Source organism: Pelophylax lessonae, assembly GCF_965119305.1.
Source record: "Pelophylax lessonae genome assembly, chromosome: 5".
In the NCBI taxonomy this organism is placed as follows: Eukaryota; Metazoa; Chordata; class Amphibia; order Anura; family Ranidae; genus Pelophylax; species Pelophylax lessonae.
The window spans coordinates 106,503,342-106,528,028 of NC_138772.1; positions in this window are offsets into that span (position 1 = coordinate 106,503,342).

Below are 24,687 nucleotides of genomic sequence, written 5' to 3' on the forward strand. Positions count from 1 at the left end.
GGTAAGGTTGACAGAAGGGGATTTTTTGCCAATTAAGTTTGTTTAGGAATGGAGTAGGATTGGAAAGGGGAATGGTGTGTGTGTCAGTGCACCCATGGAGACCACATCTTTTGGGAATGAATGTATGCTTCTCTCTTTGGAGATAATATCATATCATATTAGCAGTGGGTTTAAATCATTTGAATCGTATTCCCTAGGGATGGAGGAGCATTGGATTTCCAAAGCCTAACAATCAGTCTATGTGCAAACAATTCACCAGCTGAAAGTAAGTGAGTCAGCGCTCACTGACATTAGATCAGATCTATATGTGATTAAATGGAAAATAAAATGAAGGTAAAAATATTCAGAATGATAGGAACAGAGAAAAAAAAAATGATAATGAAAAAATATTATGGTATTAAAGTCCATAGATAGCTGGGAACCATATGATAACAAGGCCAATGACAAAAACTGCAGGTGGTGACTGGACAGAACACTCACAAGACAGCAGCTCCTTGTTGAGGTATGAGATTCCCTCAAGAACAAAAAAAAAAAAGAAAAAAAGAGAAAACAGGGTGTGTTATTAGCTCACCTTCACCCTAATTTCTGCTCATTATAGGTGGTCGTTTACTCTAGTCATGGACACTTGGTGATGGCAACCTCACTTTTTCTTTTATGATTTTTCCTATTAATACATTTCTTTTAATTTTCACCAGTTTACCTTCACCCCAATCTCCGCTAATTTTAGGTGGTCCTACACTCTGAATATGGACACTTGGGGATGGCAATTTCACTTTTTCTTTCATGATCTTTCTTATCAAGACATCCCTTTCACCAAGTCTTTTTGCACATATTGTTACAGGTTGAGGCCATTTGATTTCTCTGGCCTTTGAAGGTTGCCTGTCTCTGTGCCTTTCGGGGCAGATATCCCTCTCCCCCCAACTTCCGGTGAGACTAAATGGCACTCATTTTTATTTGGGGAGAAATATAGCGGTTCCTTCCATGTATATATACCTTGATTGAATTTGGATACATGAATACTTATGGAGAGTTTGTCCTACAAGTAGAGCTCTAAGTGTCTTTTTTGAACCCACGGGTTACTGCTACATTTAAGGTATACTTTTCCTCCCTCCCTCCCCCCCCTTTTTCTTTTTTTGGTCTTTGTCTCGTGTTGCTATGTTCTTTTGTCTATAGATTTTCTGTGCTCTTTCTCCTAAGGAAGCGAAAATTGTTTTTGCGAAACGCATTGAGATTTCAGCAAGCACATAATGATCGACATTATTAATGTTCAAATTGACCATTAAGTATTTCCATATATACTGGTTATGTGCAATATTCTTAATCAAGTACCATGTTTGTTCTCTGTATTATTTAGCATTGTCTTTTTTATTTTTTGTAGAATAAAATTTATGTAGTTTTATATATATATATATATATATATATATATATATATATATATATATATGTATATATTCTTTGTGTTGTTGTCTCTTTAAAGTCCCTTGGGCCATATTCATTTGTTTTTATGTATATATACACACATATAAAAAAGGAAGGTATGCAAAGAGTTACATATTCAGTGGCAACAGAAGGTGAAGGCTACTATAATAAACAGTGGCATCATGGACATACATATAGCACAATACTCTAAGGGTTAATACCCAAAAAGGGAGATAACAAAACATGAGAAACAGAAGGTTTGCAAGATGGTGTTGATCTCTATTTCTTCATTTAACCCTCTGGGTGCTAAAGAATTGAGAGGGAAAATCCAAAAAGTCTCTCTGCGACACAATTTCTGAAATCGCTGAGCTAGAGAGTCGGAGGGGGAATGGTTTCAATGACCCCTTTGGTGGACTGACTGTGATGAGAAAGGAAGTGCCTGGGGACACTATAGTCTTCGGACCCTTTCTCGATCAACCTACTGTGGTCTCCAAACCGGGTCGGCACTGTGTGATGGTGTGGCCCACGTATAAGAGGCCACAGGGGCAGGAAAGACAATACACCACGAATTGTGTAGAGCAACTAAAAAATTGTTTAAGGAAATAGGTCTTTCCTGAATGGTCTAGAAAGCTTTTTTGGCAATGCTGGATGAACGGGAACATTTTGCAATGGTTTTTCTTGCAGTGCTGCATGCCTACCAAATTGCAAAAGGTGACCAATGAATTGGACAAAGAGGTGGTAGAATGGGTGATTCTGCCGGGGGCTACAATATTCCTTACATTTCTAGATTTTCTATAAATAATCCAGGGTCTCTCTGGCAGGACTGGGACTAGTTTAGGGTCCTGTAAAATGATACCCTAGTGACGCCTAATAATTCTTTCCATTTCTCGCAAATAGTGATACTGTGTGTGACGGTGCTCACCGTCACTGGTGATGAAAGACAGGCTTTAACTATTGTTTGTGAATTGAGATAATGTGTATTGTGCCTGTCCCATTGTTAAATGTTAATGACCTCACATTGTTCTGTCCAGATGGCCAGCTAATTAGTTCAGGTTAATTCTGTTTCTGTATACAATTTCATCTGCATATGATAATGTAATAATTCAGCCCCTAACCTGTGTGTAGTAATTTGATGAGGAGGGGGATGTGCTCATGTGTGTATAAATTGAGTGTGTGTCTGTTCAATAACCAGTCTGTTTTTACCCCTTCATGAAGTCTCGACTTATGTTTGGGGGAATATGCTACAAGGGATTGCTATGTTCTTCATACTCCCTTGGATAATCACTAAGCTCTTGTAAGAGCTTGTTCCTGCTTCACTCTCTGGGAAAAGAGAGGTTCACCCACTGGAACCTGGAGCCTTGTCGTATGTCCAGGATGGGTAGGGGACAGCGAGACCCCAACCAAGCTGTGGCGGTTCGTGGGGTCTGAGGTGGTTATGGTGTCTGGTGGAGTGCTTGGAGCCCTCGGGAAGCACTAGGAGCATCCGTCAACAGAGGTACCAGGTCCTAATGCCGGTTGATCCATTACATCTGTGTAATAAACTTAACCTCAGCATTAGTGGGTGGAGGTACATTCCTATCTTTGTTGATGGGGGCTCTGCATTCAAGGAATTCTCTATTTACAAGATCAGGATCATATCCTTTATCAAGGAATTTATTAGTCAGGATCCTTCCTTGCAAGGTATAATCACGATCCAAGGAGCAGTTCTTCCTGAGTCAACAGAACTGACCCTTAGGAATATTTTGTTTCCATTTTGGATGGTGGCATCTCACAAAGGAGGGCTTGAAATGTGTCTTTGACACAATGTGGCACCGATCGGGGATGGGCTGTGGTGAGTGAGAGCCTGTGATGCTTCCGTTCTGCTTTCTCATGCAGCGGGTCTAGACTTGTGTGAGTGATGGTCTCCCTATTGGGCCATTTTAGCTTTGGTCACATGGGGGTGGGAACCTTGGAGTTTGCTAATGTGCTTAGCCCCAGTTGTCATCTTCAGCAGGTCCAGACATTTCAGCAGCCCTCCAGCCCACCCTGTCTACCGTCTTGGATTACTACACATGATACCACAGCACCTCTACATGCAGTCTGCAAGTTATTCAGATGTAAGTGGATATTGGAATAAAGTGTTGTTGTTTTTACTGGCACTGACCTGGTGCCCTGTTTTTTCTCTTTTTATAATCGAAAGTCTAGCTGCTAATAGGATGTGGTTACTACTGTGCATAAGGGTGTTGGAATAGATTCTACAGAGAGATTGAGTGCATTGATTTTTTTCTTTTTTGCTATAGTTCAGTGTCATTTTCATTTTTTCCCTTCATCCCCCAGATGCTCCCTTCAACCCCTCTTCCCTTCATCCCACTGTCACTTAAAAGCTGCATAGAACACTTATTTTAGGACTTGTGAGAGCCGTTCCAACTATCCATTGTGAGCTTGGGCTGTGTTATGAAGCACCATCATTGATAACCTGGGCTCACAGGACATGGGTTGAATAATGATACGCATCATTCAGCATCAGAGAGGACATTTCCATTTCACTTTAAAGTGGCAAGAATAGGGTTTAGTAAGATTGGGTAAATGTTTATATGATTATATGAAAAGGGAATCCGCGCTGAGGATAACTAACTTGGCTGCGGCCTACCTTCTAAATATAACCCCCTATAGGGGGTATATAGAGTATATAGAGTATATAGAGGGGAGAGTGAAGGTATATGGTGCTGCCTTAATCAATGTATGCATAAAAATTACACAAAAATAAATATAAACATTGGAAAGATATTAAAGTGACAGGTGTGCAATAGGTGCCTTGGTGCAGTGTACAGCAACAATAAATTATGAATAATATCAGAAAAGTAACACAATGTGCATAATTGAGTGTACAATAGTGATAGTATCACTATAAGTAACTAAATAAATATTTAAAAAAGCAGTAGTTGATCCATTATACAGTTAAGTAAATAAAAGTATAGAAACCAAGTTAATGGTGGTATAGTGACTGGGTAAACTTAAACAATGGATAAGATATTAAAGAGACAGGTGTGCAATAGGTGTAACAATCCTACAGGCTCACCTGAGTCAGAGGACTGCTGGCCGGAGGTAGGAGTGGAGCCCAGTGGCAAAGACCGCAGGCAGTTAGTAGGTGCTGGATACCGGATGGACACTGCGTAGTACTCTGATGAGGACACGGGTTCACCTGAGGTGCGGAAACTAAGTGCTAGCTGGTTTTCACTAGAGCCCCAGATGGTGGGGATAGACTGCGCTGCAAGCTAACACCAGGACGTGGTCCTCAGGATCACCCAGCCAGGCAGAGTGTAGGTTCGGTCCGAAGGCAGAGGAGCAGACAAGGGATAACCAGAGAGAAGTCAGACGAGCCAAAGGTCGGGGCGGGCAGCAGTAAGCGTGGTCAGACAATCCGGATCGGCAACAGAGGTAACAGTTCAGTAGGTAGGGACAAAGCAGAAGAGTAGTCGGTAGTCAATTCCTGGTCAGCGTTGGATTTGTGGTAGTAGATAAGAGCAGCAGGTGAGGAGTAGCTTGATCAAGGCTCAGGAGCTCAATAATCAGCAAACTGGAGTGCAAGGGGCAGGACTTATATAGGGAAGTACCAGGTGTGGGGAATCAAGGGTGATGAGCAAGGCTTGGCAAGACTAAGGTTGAAATAATAGGCTTCAGGGAAGAATGTTCAGAGAGGAATGTTCAGAGAGGAATTTTCAGAGAGGAATGTTCAGAGAGGAATGTTCAGAGTGGACGGTAGCCTAGTAAGCAGGGCTACCGCCTGGGATGTGGCTGGTCACAGGTTCGAATCCCAACAGTACTCCCCCCCCCCTTCCAAGGTGACCTCCGGGCACCGCAGGGGCAGGCTTATCGGGGTGCTGTTGGTGGAACTCTTTTACCAGTCTGGGGGAGTGGACATTTTCTTCTGGTTCCCACGAGTTATCCTCGGGAGGGTAGCCCTCCCACCCAATTAGGTATTGTAGTCTGCCCCGGTGGATCCTGGAGTCGAGGATCTTTGCGACAGCGTATTCTTCTTCACCCTGTACCCTCACGGGTGGTGGAGGGGGCGAGTGGCGGCCTGTGAAGGTGTTCTCCACGTATGGCTTGAGGAGGGAGCAATGGAAAACAGGGTGCACCCTAATGGAGTCCGGAAGATCGAGCCGGAACGTGACCTCGTTAATTTGCGCAGAGATCCGGAATGGACCCATGTATTTTTGGGCCAACTTTTTGGAGGGGACCTTCAATCTGAGGTTCCTGGTGGACAGCCACACCTTGTCTCCCACATGGAAGCCCGGGGTGGGTCTGCGGCGTCTGTCTGCTCCCTGTTTAAAGCGGCTCTGGGCGAGCTGGAGGTTGTTTATAATGTTCTTTTGTGCCTCCTGTAGGGTTGTTAGGCGTTCGGCCACTGCTGGGAGGGTGGAGGCAATGGGTAGGTGGGGAATGAATACCGGGTGCGAGCCTGTGTTAGCAAAGAAGGGGCTGTGCTTGGTTGAGCTGTGCTCCGCATTGTTGTAAGCGAACTCGGCCGTGGAGAGATGGTCAAGCCAGTCATCCTGCAGGTGGGAGCTAAAACAGCGTAGGTACTGCTCTAGGGTCTGATTAGTTCTCTCCGTCTGCCCGTTTGACTGAGGGTGGAAGGCAAGGGATAGGTTCACTTTAACCCCGAGTGCCAGGCAAAAGTTCTTCCAGAACTTAGAGGCAAATTGTACGCCTCGGTCGGAGACCACGTCGCCCGGGATCCCATGCAGCCTGAAGACCTCTCTGAGAATAAGATCGGCCGTCTGTTTGGCGGTGGGTAGGCCTTTGTAGGGGATGAAATGGGCCATCTTGGTGAGGCGGTCGACTACGACCAGGATGGTGTTCATCCCTTTTGAAGGAGGAAGGTCTACCACAAAGTCCATGGAGATCGAGCCCCAGGGGCGGGAGGGAATCGGGAGAGGTTGTAACAAACCCACGGGAGAGGAACGAGGAGTCTTATTGCGGGCACAGACCGTGCACGAGGAGATGTACCTCTTGATGTCCTCCTTGTATGTTGGCCACCAGAAGGAGCGGGAGAGAAGCTCCTGGGTCTTTCTTGTGCCTAGATGGCCGGCCAGCTTGGAGTCATGGTTGAGTCTGAGTACTTCAAGCCGTGTGATTTCTGGTACATATAACTGTAGGTCCTGATGAAACCAAAGACCGTTCTTAAACGTAAGGCTGACATTCCTTGTGGGATGGGCAAGGAAGGGGTCATTTTCGTATCCTTCTTTGATTGTGCCAAGGAGTTCTTTAGAGTAGGTGACCCCTACGACCCTTCTCTCGGGTAGGATGTTGTTTTGGCCCTTGTTACTCTGCGAGGGCTCGGAAAACATTCTGGAGAGGGCGTCAGCCTTACCATTCTTTGATCCGGGGCGATCGGTGATGAGAAAGTTAAAGCGGGAAAAGAATAGGCTCCATCTGGCCTGTCTGGCTGAGAGTCTCTTAGCACTGCGGATGAACTCGAGGTTCTTGTGGTCAGTTAGTACGATTATGGGGTTGGTGGCTCCCTCCAGCAGGTGTCTCCACTCAGAGAAGGCATCCTTGATCGCCAGTAGTTCCTTGTTCCCGATGTCATAATTCTTCTCGGAGGGAGACATCTGGCGGGAGAAATATGCGCACGGGTGTAGTAGCATCTTCTCCCCTGTCCGTTGTGACAGAACAGCCCCCACCGCAGAGTCAGATGCATCCACTTCGACTGTAAATGGCAGCTCGGGGTTTGGGTGGATTAGGATTGGAGCAGAAGTGAAGAGGAGTTTCAACTTGGTGAAGGCCTCCTGTGCCTCTGGTGTCCAGGAGAAGGGGACTGATTTCTTGGTGAGTTGGGTAATTGGTGCTATGATCTTGGAGAAGTTCCGGATAAACTTCCGATAGAAGTTGGCGAAGCCAATGAATCTTTGTATCTCCTTCTCGTTTCTCGGAATGGGCCAGTTCATCACGGCTTGGACCTTCCCCGGGTCCATACTTAGGCCCTCTGGGGAGATGATGTATCCGAGGAACTGAGTGGTGGTTCGCTCAAACTCACATTTCTCTAGCTTGATATAGAGAGAGTTCTGTCGGAGTCTCTGCAGTACCCTGCGGACGTGTTCGCGGTGCTGCTCGAGGTCTTCGGAGAAGATCAAGATGTCGTCCAGGTAAACGACTACAAACAGATCGAGCATGTCCCTGAGGACGTCATTAATGAAGTGCTGGAAGGTGGCAGGAGCATTGCAGAGTCCGAAAGGCATGACTAGGTACTCGAAGTGACCATAACGTGTCCGAAAGGCGGTCTTCCATTCATCCCCAGGGCGGATTCGGACGAGGTTGTAGGCCCCTCGAAGGTCAAGTTTGGTGAAAATCTTTGCTGCCCGGAGTCTCTCGAGGAGTTCTGAAATCAGTGGAAGTGGATACCGGTTCTTTACGGTAATGTCGTTAAGCTTCCTGTAGTCAATGCAGGGACGCAGGGAGGAGTCTTTTTTCTCTACAAAGAAAAAGGGGGCTCCCGCAGGGGAGGTAGAGGGCCGGATGAACCCCTTCCTTTGGTCCTCGTCCAGGTACTCTTTCAAGGCCTTGAGTTCAGGCTCCGAGAGGGGGTAGATCCTGCCAAAGGGTATTTCAGCCCCGGGCAACAGTTCTATAGGGCAGTCGTAGGGTCTGTGTGGTGGCAGCTTGTCTGCGTTTTTCTTGTCGCAGACATCCTGGAATTGGCGGTATTGAGGGGGTAGCAGATCCTTGACGGAAAGTTCAGAGATGGTGGTGTCTTCGGGTGGAAGGACGGGTTTGTGGGAGCAATTTAGCGAGCAGAACTCGGACGGGAACCGTATGCAGTGGGTTTCCCAGTCCACCGAGGGGTTGTGGGTGGCCAACCATGGGATGCCCAAGATCACCGGGAACTTCGGGGAGGCGATCAGCGAGAAGTGGATCTTCTCGTGGTGATCGGGTTCTATAAGGAGTTGTAGTTCGATGGTCTCGTGAGTCGCCGGCCCCGAGGAGAGTGGGGATCCGTCGACGGTTTCCAGGTCAACAGGGGCTGCCTTGATTGTCAGTGGAATGTTCTTTTCGCGGGCGAAGGTTAGGTCCATAAAGTTGCCTCCCGCCCCGGAGTCTAACATCGCAGAACAGGGGAGTTGTCGCCCCTCGATGTCGATGAGGATGGGGATGATGAAGTGGGATCCATGAGCCGTCGTGTTGTTATTTTCAGGGGCTGCTGGCGGGGTTGGAGTCTGTGATTGCTCCTTTAGCTCCGTGACGGCAATAGTTCTTCGAATCTTATTGGGACATTTGATGGCAAAATGACCCGGCTCTCCACAGTAGAGGCAGAGGTTTTCGGCCAGCCGTCTCTCCTTCTCAGCTGTGGATAGAGACCTCCGTAGTGCGTCGACCTGCATAGGTTCAGGTGCTGACTGTGGGTCGTGCTGGGTGGTAGAGGAGAAGGAGTAAGTGGGTCTGTGGTCCAAGGACCAGAATCTTTCCCTCTTCCTCTCGGAGAGTCTTTGATCTATCCGGATGCATACTTGAATAAAGTCATCCAGATCGTCCAGGGCTTCAACTCTGGCGAGTTCGTCTTTTATTGCTTCGGACAGGCCTCGCCGGAATTGGCTCCTCTGTGCTGCTGGGTTCCAGGTGGTGTCCGTGACCCAACGGCGAAATTCGGCGGTATATTCGGCGACGGAGCGTCTCCCTTGTCGCAGACTATGTAGTCGCGCCTCGGCCGTCGCACAGCGGTTGGGGTCATCGAAGACTAGGCTCATGGCAGTGATGAAGTTGGTTAGGTTGTCCAGGAGCAGATTGCTAGACTCCACGTATGGCGATGCCCATGCTAATGCTTCATCCGTCAAGAGATTGATCATGAATAGCACCTTCTTTTTATCGGTGGTGAACGGGGCCGGGTTCATCTGAAAATAGATGCGGCATTGGTTCAGAAATCCCCGATACTGGCGTCTGTCACCGCCGAATTTTGATGGGAGTGGCATGCGGGTGTCTGCGAACGCGCCGCGGACGTCTAGGAGTTGCCTCTGTAGTTCAATAATCTCCTTCTGTTGGCTTTTGACTACTTCTTGGAGCTGGGCAAATTTCTCCTGATACGTAGTACCAAATTCTTGAAGTTCAGTGACCTGTCTACACAGAGTGGTCATTGCGGACTCCATAGTTGGGCTGATTATTCTGTAACAATCCTACAGGCTCACCTGAGTCAGAGGACTGCTGGCCGGAGGTAGGAGTGGAGCCCAGTGGCAAAGACTGCAGGCAGTTAGTAGGTGCTGGATACCGGATGGACACTGCGTAGTACTCTGATGAGGACACGGGTTCACCTGAGGTGCAGAAACTAAGTGCTAGCTGGTTTTCACTAGAGCCCCAGATGGTGGGGATAGACTGCGCTGCAAGCTAACACCAGGACGTGGTCCTCAGGATCACCCAGCCAGGCAGAGTGTAGGTTCGGTCCGAAGGCAGAGGAGCAGACAAGGGATAACCAGAGAGAAGTCAGACGAGCCAAAGGTCGGGGCGGGCAGCAGTAAGCGTGGTCAGACAATCCGGATCGGCAACAGAGGTAACAGTTCAGTAGGTAGGGACAAAGCAGAAGAGTAGTCGGTAGTCAATTCCTGGTCAGCGTTGGATTTGTGGTAGTAGATAAGAGCAGCAGGTGAGGAGTAGCTTGATCAAGGCTCAGGAGCTCAATAATCAGCAAACTGGAGTGCAAGGGGCAGGACTTATATAGGGAAGTACCAGGTGTGGGGAATCAAGGGTGATGAGCAAGGCTTGGCAAGACTAAGGTTGAAATAATAGGCTTCAGGGAAGAATGTTCAGGGAGGAATGTTCAGAGAGGAATGTTCAGAGAGGAATGTTCAGAGAGGAATGTTCAGAGCGGACGGTAGCCTAGTAAGCAGGGCTACCGCCTGGGATGTGGCTGGTCACAGGTTCGAATCCCAACAATAGGTGCCTTGGTGCAGTGTACAGCTTCAATAAATTGTGAATAGTATCAGAAAAGTGACACAATGTGCATAATTGAGTGTACAGAACTGGGGAGCTACAGTTCATTGAGGGAACCATGAATGCCAACATGTACTGTGACATACTGAAACAGAGCATGATCCCCTTTGGACATTTTCACTTAGGGGTGTACTCACTTTTGTTGCCAGCGGTTTAGACAATAATGGCTGTGTATTGAGTTATTTTGAGGAGACGGCAAATTTACACTGTTACACAAGCTCACTACTTTACATTATAGCAAAGTGTAATTTCTTCAGTGTTGTCACATGAAAATAAATATTAAAATATTTACAAAAATGTGAGGGTTGTACTCACTTTTGTGAGATACTGTATATACACATGTGCCCCATCATCTTGGACTACTAACACAAACATTCAATTTTAACAGCTCATACACCATCATTGTTTATGTGAAACTTCCTGGCTAGATGTCTTCCAATGACGAAACGCGTTAGTTGGAACGCACGTCGTGACGTCACTTGAGCCCGGTGGAGTGCAACCCGAGAGTGCCGCTTTCCACACCGTAGCTCACAACAGTGATGGCGTTTTTATCTGAATTTTACCCTGATTTCCTTTGGAATTTTATTGCTTTTATAATCTTTGCTTTTATTGGGACTCTGTAACTGGCTCATCTGATTTTTGTGCAATAAAACCATTTGGAAAACGGTACTACACTATCCAGACTCTACTTTTTTTCATAACATCCCTGACTGGAAGTTGACGGCAGGAGGAGCGCTGTTATAGGATAAAGCACCCACTTGGAGGGAACGTACCCAGACCCTGGGGGTATAAAGCTCTGGTGGTCCTAGTGTTGTAAGGCACATAGGGCCCATGCAATCTGGTGAGTGTGAAATCTCTCTATTTTGTCACAGTGGAGCACAAAAATTGACACCAGGGATAGAGTGGAAAATCTATTACAGCAGCACTTAGCACTTTTCACTGTGCACCTTTCATTTATTTATTTACTTGAATATTCACTATCAAGAAGTCACATCACTTTAAAACCAATGAACTTTTTTGTACATGGACTTTGATTTTATGAATCTCTTATTATGAGATAAGATATATATGAATTTGCAAACTTATCGAATTAATTGATACTGTATTTGATTTATTCATATTTAAAGTGTACCTATTTATTTAATATTTATATTGGATCACGGGGATATATATGCACTTTTATAAGTGTGAATTTATAGTTTTAAGATGGTTGGTAATATATTTTTTGCAAGCGCTATAGGTAATCATATATTAATTGATTACTTCACCTTCATTTGAGCACTCGCACTTTCACTATAGCAGCTGCATTTTACACATATTTATATATTACTTATTCAGAAACTCTAGGGTCCTCCATTTGGCACGGGAATATACTCTGTATATTTTTCTCTATCACTTGTATCGCACATGCGATTTCACATTTGCATGTAATTCTTACCAGCAGGTCCCATTTCTGCACCCACCAATAGTAATTGCGAGGCCTTGGTTATGGTGTTCAGGCACCACCTTTAGCAAAGGCCCAATTTTTGGCACTTGTATAGCACATGCGATTTCAAATTTACATGTAATTCTTACCAGCAGGTCCCATTCCTGCACCCTCCAAGAGTAACTGCGAGGCCTTGGTTATGGTGTTCAGGCACCACCTTCCTCAAAGGCCCAATTTTTGGCACTTGTATAGCACATGCGATTTCAAATTTGCATGGAATTCTTACCAGCAGGTCCCATTCCTGCACCCAGCAGGAGTAACTGCGAGGCCTTGGTTACGGCACCATCAACAAGCAAGGCCCAATTTTTCTGCACCTGTATGACAAGTACATGCAATTTGAAACTTGTATGTATATTTGTATATGACATTTTTTGCTTTAGAAATGTCAGTATAGCTGCAGCAGGCTACATACATCGTAGAGATGCACTACTTTACAGGCACAATCAGGGGACCCCCCCCCCCCCCGACACGATATTTGAAGGAATTTTTCATTTTTATAGTTTCACTTTAAGCCTCATTAAAATCAGTAAATCAGTGCTCCTTTAAAAATGATCGTTTTTAAAAACTTTTTTTTCATTGCTACATGTTCCCCGAGTCAGGACCTGGGCCCCCATACACTTTTTTGGGGCAATAACTTGCATTTAAGCCTTCAAAATTAGGCCGTTTGATTTTCGAGGTTTGAGTCCCATAGACTTCAATGGGGTTCGTTTGTTCGTGGTGTTCTGGTGGGAACCGAACCGGGGGGTGTTCTGCTCATCACTGATGATTATGATGGAGCATTTTATATTGGTTAGTGTAAACATAAATCACAAAGACTTTCCAAAGATTATTTTTGAAATATGATAGTGCTACCTCTTTGACAAAAAGTGTGGGATATTCCGCTCTACCTTAACCACTTGCCGACCGCCTGCCGTAATATTACTGCCGCAGGGTGGCTCGGCTGCGCTCATTTACGTAGTACTACGTGATTTCGTGCATCTGGTTTCGGTGGCACGCGCACGCCGCCGGGGCTGCGCTCCCGCTGTGTTTAGACACAGTGATTGCCGCTGCCCTCACGCGATCGTCGGAGAAACAAAGAGAAGACCCGCCTGCTTATGTAAACAAAGCATGCGGATTTTCTGTCAGACAGGCAGGGAGAGATCAGCTAAGCTGAAACCGCAATCTCTTTGTGCCTGTCACAGAACCCATCCCCCACACAGTGTGTAAGCACTTTAGGCATACATTTAACCCCTTTGATCACCCCCAGTATTAACCCCTCCCTGCCAGCGTCATGTATACAGTAACAGTGCATATTATTTAGCACTGATTACTTTATTAGTGTCACTGGTCCACAAAAAGTGTCAAAAATGTCAGTTAGGGGTCCGATCTGTCCGCTGCAATGTTGCAGTCCCACTAAAAAAGTGCTGATCGCATAGATTTTTGGACTTTTTATTTATTTTATATTTTTATTTGTTCAACAAGACAATGATCCAAAACATAAATCAAAATCTACAATGGAATGGTTCACAAATAAACATATCCAGGTGTTAGAATGGCCAAGTCAAAGTCCAGACCTGAATCCAATCGAGAATCTGTGGAAAGAACTGAAAACTGCTGTTCACAAATGCTCTCCATCCAACCTCACTGAGCTCGAGCTGTTTTGCAAGGAAGAATGGGCAAAAATTTCAGTCTCTCGATGTGCAAAACTGATAGAGACATACCCCAAGCGACTTACAGCTGTAATCACAGCAAAAGGTGGCGCTACAAAGTATTAACTTAAAGGGGCTGAATAATTTTGCACGCCCAATTTTTCCGTTTTTTATTTGTTAAAAAAGTTTGAAATATCCAATAAATTTTGTTCTACTTCATGATTGTGTCCCACTTGTTGTTGATTCTTCACAAAAAATTACAGTTTTATATCTTTATGTTTGAAGCCTGAAATGTGGCAAAAGGTCGCAAAGTTCAAGGGGGCCGAATACTTTCGCAAGGCACTGTATATAAGCAAATTCTAGGTAAAAGCTGTAAAAGTGCTAACATGGTACAGGAGGTGGCCATAGGCTTTGTGGGCATGGTACAGGAGATGTCAGAGGCTGCGGACATGGTACAGGAGATGCAAAGGCTGCGGGCATGATACAGGAGATGCAGGGGCTGTGGGAATGGCACAGGAGATGCAGGGGCTGCGGGCATGGTACAGGAGGACATGCCAGAGGCTGCAGACATGGTACAGGAGATGCAGGGGCTGCAGGCATGGTACAGGAGATGCAGGGCCTGCGGACATGGTACAAGAGATGTAGAGGCTGCAGACACGGTACAGGAGATGCAGGGGCTGTGTACACGATATAGGATATGCAGGGGCTGCAGACATGGTACAGGAGATGCAGGGGCTGCAGACATAATACAGGAAATGCAGAGGCTGCGGGCATGGTACAGGAGAGGAAGAAGCTGTGGGAACGGTGCAAGAGATGCAGAGGCTGCGGACATGGTACAAGAGATGTAGAGGCTGCAGACATGGTACAGGAGATGCAGGGGCTGCGGACACAGTACAGGAGATGCAGGGGCTGCAGACATGGTACAGGAGATGCAGGGGCTGCAGACATAGTACAGAAGATGCAGAGGCTGCGGGCATGGTACAGGAGAGGAAGAAGCTGCGGGAATGATGCAAGAGATGCAGAGGCTGCGGACATGGTACAAGAGATGTAGAGGCTGCGGACATGGTACAGGAAATGCAGGGGCTGCAGACACGGTACAAGAAATGCAGGGGCTGCGGACACGGTACAGGGGATGCAGGGGCTGCAGACATGGTACAAGAGATGCAGGGGCTGCAGATATGGTACAGGAGATGCAGGGGCTGCAGATATGGTACAGGAGATGCAGAGGCTGCGGGCATGGTACAGGAGAGGAAGAAGCTGCGGGAACGATGCAAGAGATGCAGAGGCTGTGGACATGGTACAAGAGATGTAGAGGCTGCGGACATGGTACAGGAAATGCAGGGGCTGCGGAAACGGTACACGAAATGCAGGGGTTGCGGACACGGTACAGGATATGCAGGGGTTGCAGACATGGTACAAGAGATGCAGGGGCTGCAGACATGATACAAGAGATGCAGGGGCTGCAGACATGGTACAGGAGATGCAGGGGCTGCAGACATGGTACAGGAGATGCAGGGGCTGCAGAAATGGTACAGGAGATGCAGGGGCTGCGGACATAGTACAGGAGATGCAGAGGCTGCAGGCATGGTACAAGAGAGGAAGAAGCTGCGGGCACAGTGCAAGAGATGCAGAGGCTGCGGACATGGTGCAGGAGATGCAGGGCAAGAGTAAATATCGGACGGACCGTCACGTCTCTGTTTGGAGCGCAGCGGATGCAGGGGGCAGGGCTGCAGCGGCCATCATCATCACAGCGGTCCCAATGCAGCGGCGCGGCCGGCCCCAATGCTTAAAGCGGCGCTGCGCCTGTGACCCTATCTTAAAGCGGCCCCAGGGCAGGCGGCCCGCCGGGAAATTTCCCGGTATCCCGGTAGGCCAGTCCGGCCCTGCATATCGCAGTGCAAACTGTCAGTTCGGACATGAATCGGATTGCATAGGTGTGAACACCCATGCGATCCAATTCTGGTGCGGACCAAAAAAAGGGTCCTGTGCGACTTTGGGCCGAATGCGATGCAAATTCAGCCATACAATCTGTATGGCTGAATTCGCAACACACAGACATCGCATGTGATTTGCGGAGGAGTGCGCTACGAATCACATGCAATGTCTGACATCGCATGTGTGAACCGGCAATAAATATCTCATTTAAAAAAAAAAAAACACTTTTAAAGGCCTTTGGTTAACAACACTGTAAAAAGAACCTGCAAGCTTCAGTTACCCAGTGGGCTACCTGAAAAAAACAATATCTGAGTACAAGATTCTGTACACTGGATACGTATTCTGTGAAAATATGTCAAACATATGAATGAATTTAAAAAATGCTGGTTTTGTCAGAGCCACGTATAACATACCATTGCACCATTGCACAATTTCAGTATAACAACGATGCAGCGTACAATATTCATTTTGACTCAGCAGTGGTCCTCTCTCTACAAAGAATTCAAACATGCTATTCATACCGGAGTCCAGCATGTTTATTGATTGCCATTAAATTTTCATTTTCCTAGAAAACTAAAGAAGCAGCAGAGAGTTGTGATGTGCTAACTGAAAGTTTGGATGTCATGTAATACTATTTATTAACAATCTCAACTGATCAAACATGCAGGGATCAGTAATGCTTGACAAGAAATTCTGTTAGCCCTGCTTAGCTCTGTTTTGCTTACCTACATTCATAACATAGGGGGAAGGTGTTCTGTAGTTCATAGATATAACAGAATGGGGCTAATTAGACTGAGGAAACACAGTGGACTGAACAGGACAGCTCTGCATTTCTGGCCGGATCAACAGTTTTTTTTTTTTTGCACTCCCCAAACATAAGAAAAAACCTTCAATTGAACATTTATCAGAGCAAAACATAGCAAACAATAGAAGTTTATTGAGTTTACATACACTTTAACCACTTCAGCTCCGGAAGGTTTTACCCCCTTAACGACCATGGCATTTTTTGCGATTCGGCACTGCTTTACTTTAACTAAACAATTGCGCGGATGTGCGACGCTGTAACCAAATACAATTGATGTCCTTTTTTTCCCACAAATAAAGCTTTCTTTTGGTGGTATTTGATCACCTCTGCGTTTTTTAGATTTTGCACTATAAACAAAAAAAGAGCGTCAATTTTGAAAAAACTACATATTTTTTTACTTTCCGCTATAAAACATTCCCAATAAAAAAATTTCAAAAATCTATTTCTTTTTTATCAGTTTAGGCCAATTTTTATTCTGCTACATATACGTATTTTAATTGGTTTGCGCTAAGGTTATAGCATTTACAAATTGCAGGATAGATTTTTGGAATTTTTATTTATTTTTTTATTAGTAATGGCGGCGATCAGCATTTTTCAGCATTTTTCAGCAGGACTGCGACATTGCGGCGGACAGATCGGGCCCCTAACTGACATTTTTGACACTTTTTGGGGACCAGTGACATTACTACAGTAATCAGTGCTAAATATTATGCACTGTTACTGTATAAATGACACTGGTAGGGAAGGGGTCAACACTGGGGGTGTTCAAAGGGGTTATTGTCTACCTAAATATGCTTGCTGACTGTGTGGGGGATGGGTTCTGTGACAGGCACAGAGAGATCGGGATTTCAGCTTAGCTGAAACTTCTGATCTCTCCCTGCCTGTCTGACAGAAGACTCGCCTGCTTTGTTTACATAAGCAGGCGGGTCTTCTGTCAGTTTATCTGATGATCACCGCAGCTCCTCCCGCGGCCCGCCTCCCGCTGTGTCTAAACACAGCAGGAGCGCGGCTCAGGCAGATCGCGTGCGCCGCCAAGACCTCGTGCACGAAACCATGTAGTACTATGTGATTTTGCGCAGCCGAGCCGCCTTGCCGCAGTAATACTATGGTGGGCTTGCAAGAGGTTAAAGTTAATCTGTACCCAGATCATTCTCAGAAGGTATTTGCATATTCAATTAGTAAAAACACTCATTCGCCTGTGCAAGCATTGCAGATAAATTAATATTTCAAAGTTTACAACACAGTAATTGAAGTCTTAGTATTCTGCGAGACTTCTAATGTCAACAACCAGCAGGTGTTTCTAAAGCCCCGTACACACGATCAGATTATCGGACGAAAATTTCATCCATTTTTTGTTGCATGCTAGTCTCAAATCGAAAGTGAAGAGTTTACTTTCATATGAAAATTCTCGTACGACAGAATTCAACTTCAGAAGTGATGTAATGTGTTGAATTGTTTTGTATATATCCCTTTTTTCAGAGGAAAGCTGTATCAATTAAACGAAAATCGGATGTTGTGTTCATGTACGATAAAAATTTTATAGCCTGCACCTCCAGTATTTGTCGGAAGAAAATTCGTAATCCGCTGTCGAAAGCACAATACTAACGAACCGAAAACCGGCAGATCGTTCTTCGGACGAAATTTTACTTCCAATTTTTTAATCATGTGTACGGGCCTTTAGGCTCCTTTCAAAGAGGAGGCCTAATTAGGTCCACCCTTTGGTTTTTCAGGCAGACCTGATTGGAAGCTCCATGCTGGTTTAGTGACGGCCAGATATAAGCAGACTTGTATCAATTTACATTCAAATACCTCCAAGATCATCAAGGCCGCCCAAAGATGTCTATATTGGTCTGGAAATCTCTGCTTTTTAAATGCAGCAAAAAAATGTATGTACAGTGCCTTGAAAAAGTATTCATACCCTTTCAAAATGTTCTATATTTCGTCATGTTACAACCAAAACTTAAATGTATTTTATTGGGATTTTATGTTATAGATCAACACAAAGTGACACATAATTGGAAAATAGAAATAAAATAATAAATGGTTTTTAACATTTTTTACAAACAAATATTTGAAAAGTGTGGCGTGCATTTGTATTTAACCCCCCCCCCCCCCAAGTCAATACTTTGTAGAACCACATTTCGCTGCAATTACAGCTGAAAGTCTTTGCAAAATAGCTCAAGCTCTGTTAACCTGTTGCCTCTTACGTCCAGGCCACTTTTTGTGATTCAGCGCTATGCGACTTTAACTGACAATTGCGCGGTCATGCGACGCCGTACCCAAACGAAATTTACGTCCTTTTTTCCCCACAAACAGAGCTTTCTTTTGGTGGTATTTGATCACCTTTGCAATTTTTACTTTTTGCGCTATAAACAAAAAAATAGCGTTTATTTTGAAAAAATAACAATATTTTTAACATTTTTTTATATGAAATTCCCCCAAAAAAATGTAAAAATTAATTTTTTTTAAAATTTTTGGCCAATTTGTTTTCTGCTACCTATGTTTGGTAAAAAAAATCACAATAAGCGTATTTTGATTGGTTTGCGCAAAAGTTATTGCGTTTACTAACTAAGGGAAAGATTTTTGTCATTTTTGGTGGTTTTTTTTAACGAGTAATGGCGGCGATCTGCAATTTTTTTTGCGGGACTGCGACATTGCGGCGGACAGATCGGACCCTTGACTGACATTTTTGACACTTTTGGGGGTACCAGTGACATTACTGCAGTAATCAGTGCTATAAATATGCACTGTTACTGTAAAAATGACACTGGCAGGGAAGGGGTTAATTTTATTGGAGAGGGAGGGGTTAATGTATGCCTTGTGCTTACTGACGTGTGGGGAGGGAGGTGACTGAGTGAGTCAGGGACAGATCGGATGTTCAGCTATGCTGAACCCTCCGATCTGTCACTCCCTGTCACTTAGGAGATCCGCCCGCTCTGTTTACACAGGCGGGCGGATCTCCAAACTAGATTCCCCGACGATCGGGGAAGAGCGGCGGCGATCGCCTCCCCTGCCCCGACTCCCGCTGTGAATGAAAACAGCGGGAGCGCGCCTACAGGGGGAGGAGTCCAGCGACGTAGGTCTACGTCGCTGGACGATAACGAGCCACTGTGCCGCAGTAGAGGCACAGTGAGCGGAGTTAAAGTGGTTAAATCAGATGGAGAGTAGTGATGTCGCGAACCTAAAATTCGCGGTTCGCGAACGGCGAACGCGAACATCGGCAAATGTTCGCGAACCGGCGAACCGGGCGAACCGCCATAGACTTCAATAGGCAGGCGAATTTTAAAACACACAGGGACTCTTTCTGGCCACAATAGTGATGGAAAAGTTGTTTCAAGGGGACTAACACCTGGACTGTGGCATGCCGGAGAGGGATCACGCAAAAAAAAAGTTCTTAAAAATTATAATTTTTTGATAGAGAGCCAATTATTGGAAAAATTAAAAAAAAATAAAAATAAAAAATTTCTTTGGATTTAGCATCTGGGGGGTCTAAAAAGTGTACCTGTGAAGTTTCAGCTCTGTAGCATGTCCAGAACCCCTAAAAAACAGCATTTTTCTTATATTTTCAGGAATATGGCTTCTCTGCGGCTGGCTTTTTCTCTTGCAGGCATTTATCGGGCATTTTTTTAGGCAGGCATGTCATTTTTTGTATTTAGTGTCTGGGGGGTCACAAAAGTGTACCTGTCAAGTTTCAGCTCTGTAGCATGTCCAGAACCCCTAAAAAACAGCATTTTTCTTATATTTTCAGGAATACGGCTTCTCTGCGGCTGGCTTTTTCTCTTGCAGGCATTTATCGGGCATTTTTTTAGGCAGGCATGTCATTTTTTGTATTTAGTGTCTGGGGGGTCTAAAAAGTGTACCTGTCAAGTTTCAGCTCTGTAGCATGTCCAGAACCCCTAAAAAACAGCATTTTTCTTATATTTTCAGGAATACGGCTTCTCTGCGGCTGGCTTTTTCTCTTGCAGGCATTTATCGGGCATTTTTTTAGGCAGGCATGTCATTTTTTGTATTTAGTGTCTGGGGGGTCACAAAAGTGTACCTGTCAAGTTTCAGCTCTGTAGCATGTCCAGAACCCCTAAAAAACAGCATTTTTCTTATATTTTCAGGAATACGGCTTCTCTGCGGCTGGCTTTTTCTCTTGCAGGCATTTATCGGGCATTTTTTTAGGCAGGCATGTCATTTTTTGTATTTAGTGTCTGGGGGGTCACAAAAGTGTACCTGTCAAGTTTCAGATCTGTAGCATGTCCAGAACCCCTAAAAAACAGCATTTTTCTTATATTTTCAGGAATACGGCTTCTCTGCGGCTGTCTTTTTCTCTTGCAGGCATTTATCGGGCATTTTTTTAGGCAGGCATGTCATTTTTTGTATTTAGTGTCTGGGGGGTCACAAAAGTGTACCTGTCAAGTTTCAGATCTGTAGCATGTCCAGAACCCCTAAAAAACAGCATTTTTCTTATATTTTCAGGAATACGGCTTCTCTGCGGCTGTCTTTTTCTCTTGCAGGCATTTATCGGGCATTTTTTTAGGCAGGCATGTCATTTTTTGTATTTAGTGTCTGGGGGGTCACAAAAGTGTACCTGTCAAGTTTCAGATCTGTAGCATGTCCAGAACCCCTAAAAAACAGCATTTTTCTTATATTTTCAGGAATACGGCTTCTCTGCGGCTGTCTTTTTCTCTTGCAGGCATTTATCGGGCATTTTTTTAGGCAGGCATGTCATTTTTTGTATTTAGTGTCTGGGGGGTCTAAAAAGTGTACCTGTCAAGTTTCAGCTCTGTAGTATGTCCACAACCCAAAAAAAACAGCATTTTTCTTATGATTTTTAGTAGAAAACTAATGCAGTGTCTTTCCAGCTGTCTTTTTTTCTTTCTGGCAAGCTGAAATATGATATGCCAAGGCAAACATGCCTATCAGTTGAGCTATGACACAGACAACACTGCACACATGGGGAAATATGTAAAACAAAAAACAGGAAAAGGAAATTAGGTGACGGTAACAAAACATGATATTGTGATTGGCGAAATAAAAAGTCACCTCGCGATGAGGTCGCGCCAAAGTCGCGCTAAGTCGCGCCAAAGTCGCACTGGAAGCGACGCTACTTTAGTGGTAGCGGCAGTGTAAACCAGCACTAAAACATCCAGTGTGTGAATACGATCAGGTATGATGTTTTATCGGTCAAGTAGTGTAAGGGTTACGCCCGTCGCCCGCTTCACAGTGACAGACCAAACTCTGACAGACCAAACTCCCCGTTTAACAGTCAGTCAGTCCATTTGCACAACCGCAAACTCCCAATTTGCACAAGGTTGGATACCAAGCTAGCCATGTCCCGTTCCTTGTCCTCACTGACATCATTGAAGGTCTCTTCCTCCACCCAGCCACATACAACACCAAGGGTCCCCGAAAGGTGAGAACAAGCCCCCTGGGACGCCTGCTGTGGCTGGTATTCCACCTCCTCAAAGCCACCTTCCTCCTCTGACTTCTCTTCTTCAGACTCCTCTCTCTGTGTTGCCACAGGTCCAGCAATTGACAACGACAAGGCTGCTTCTGGTGGTGATGAGGACCACAACTCTTCCTCTTCATGCTCATCTACAGCCTGATCCAGTACTCTTCGCAGGGCACGCTCCAGAAAAAACGCATATGGGATGAGGTCGATGATGTTGCCTTGGGTTCGACTGACCACCAGGGTTGTCATCTCCGCAAAAGGACGCATGAGCCTACAGCCATTGTTCATGAGCATTCAGTAACGCGGCCAAAAAATACCCAGCTCCGCAGAAAGAATGAAAGAAAATGAATGTTTTTTTTTATGAAAAATTATCCTGCGGATCGCTTTTGGTCTGTACACAATGAAGCAACGACCTTATCATCTGGGGTGTGCCAACACAATCCTAGAGGTGATCGCTTCATTGTGATACGCAAGCCCCTTCACCACGACAAGGTAACGATCACGAAGGGGAATTGACACATGTATGTGCCTTTTTTTTTGTTTTTTGTTTTTTTGCAGCCACAGTGTAGCACCAGAGGCCAGAAAAATTAGGCATGTACACATGCATGAAAAAGTAGGTATTGTTGCAGCCGCTGCTGTAGCAGCGGCCTGAAAAATTGAGGTTTTAAGGCAGAAAGTGCACTAAAACATTGCTGCTTGAACCGTAGTTGGTGGCGGAGACGTCACGTAAGTCATCCGGCATGCAGAGAATGATTATATACAGCAGCGTGTGGACCATTTTTAGGCCAAGGCATCTCAGTCATCACCAGGCCTTTTTTAGTCAAATGCATCCCCCACTGTCAGTCCCTTCGGGATCCATGCCTCATTCATCTTAATAAACGTGAGGTAATCAAGACTTTTTTGACCTAGGCGACTTCTCTTCTCAGTGACAATACCTCCTGCTGCGCTGAAGGTCCTTTCTGACAGCACACTTGAAGCGGGGCAGGCCAGAAGTTCAATGGCAAACTGGGATAGCTCAGGCCACAGGTCAAGCCTGCACACCCAGTAGTCAAGGGGTTCATCGCTCCTCAGAGTGTCGATATCTGCAGTTAAGGCAAGGTAGTCTGCTACCTGTCGGTCGAGTCGTTCTCTGAGGGTGGACCCCGAAGGGCTGTGGCGATGCATAGGACTAAAAAAGCTCCGCATGTCCTCCATCAACAAGACGTCTGTAAAGCGTCCTGTCCTTGCCGGCGTGGTTGTGGTGGTAGGAGGAGGATTACTTTCACCTCTTCCCCTGTTGGATTCCCGTTGTGCTGTGACATCACCCTTATACGCTGTGTAGAGCATAGTTTTTAACTTATTTTGTAGCTGCTGCATCCTTTGCGACTGCCGGTAATTGGGTAACATGTCACAGACTTTCTGCTTATACCGGGGGTCTAGTAGCGTGGCCACCCAGTACAGGTCGTTCTCCTTCAGCCTTTTTATACGAGGGTCTCTCAACAGGCATGACAGCATGAAAGACCCCATTTGGACAAGGTTGGATGCCGAGCTACTCATGTCCAATTCCTCGTCCTCACTGATGTCATTGAAGGTGTGTTCTTCCCCCCAGCCACGTACAACACCACGGGTACCAGATAGGTGACAACGAGCACCCTGGGATGCCTGCTGTGGTTGGTGTTCCTCCTCCTCAAAGCCACATTCCTCCTCTGACTCCTCTTCCTCACACTCCTCTTCCAGTGTTGCCGCAGGTCCAGCAATCGATGGTAAGGCTGTTTCTGGTGGTGGTGATGGTGACCACAACTCTTCCTCTTCCTCTTCACGCTCATCTACGGCCTGATCCAGCACTCTTCGCAGGGCACGCTCCAGGAAAAAAACATATGGGATGATGTCGCTGATGGTGCCTTCAGTGCGACTCACTAGGTTTGTCACCTCCTCAAAAGGACGCATGAGCCTACAGGCATTGCGCATGAGCGTCCAGTAGCGTGGCAAAAAAATACCCAGCTCCGCAGAGGCTGTCCTAGCACCCCGGTCATACAAATACTCGTTGACCGCTTTTTCTTGTTGGAGCAGGCGGTCGAACATTAGCAGTGTTGAATTCCAACGTGTCGGGCTGTCGCAAATCAAGCGCCTCACTGGCATGTTGTTTCGCCGCTGAATATCTGCAAAGTGCGCCATGGCCGTGTAGGAACGCCTGAAATGGCCACACACCTTCCTGGCCTGCTTGAGGACGTCCTGTAAGCCTGGGTACTTCTGCACAAAACGTTGCACAATCAGATTCAACACATGTGCCATGCACGGCACATGTGTCAACTTGCCCAAATTCAATGCCGCCAACAAATTGCTCCCGTTGTCACACACCACTTTGCCGATCTCCAGTTGGTGCGGGGTCAGCCACTGATCCACCTGTGCATTCAGGGCGGACAGTAGTGCTGGTCCGGTGTGACTCTCTGCTTTCAGGCAAGTCAACCCCAAGACAGCGTGACACTGTCGTATCCGGCATGTGGAATAGCCCCTGGGGAGCTGGGGGGGTGCAGTTGGTGTGGAGCAAGACGCAACAGCAGAAGAGGACTCAGCCGAGGAGGTTAGCAAAGAGGATGGAGTAGGAGGAGTAGAGGAGGTGGCAGCAGGCCTGCCTGCAAGTCGTGGCGGTGTCACCAACTCCTCTGCAGCAGAGCCACGCATTCCATGCTTGGCAGCCGCCAGCAGGTTTACCCAATGCGCAGTGTACGTTATATACCTGCCCTGACCGTGCTTTGCAGACCAGCTATCAGTGGTCAGATGGACCCTTGCCCCAACACTGTGTGCCAGACGTGACATGATTTCTTTTTCCACAATAGAGTACAGGTTGGGGATTGCCTTTTGTGAAAAATAATTTCGGCCGGGTACCTTCCACTGCGGTGTCCCAATAGCGACAAATTTTTTGAAGGCCTCAGACTCCACCAGCTTGTATGGTAAAAGCTGGCGGGCTAAGAGTTCCGACAAGCCAGCTGTCAGACGCCGGGCAAGGGGGTGACTCTGCGAGATTGGCTTTTTG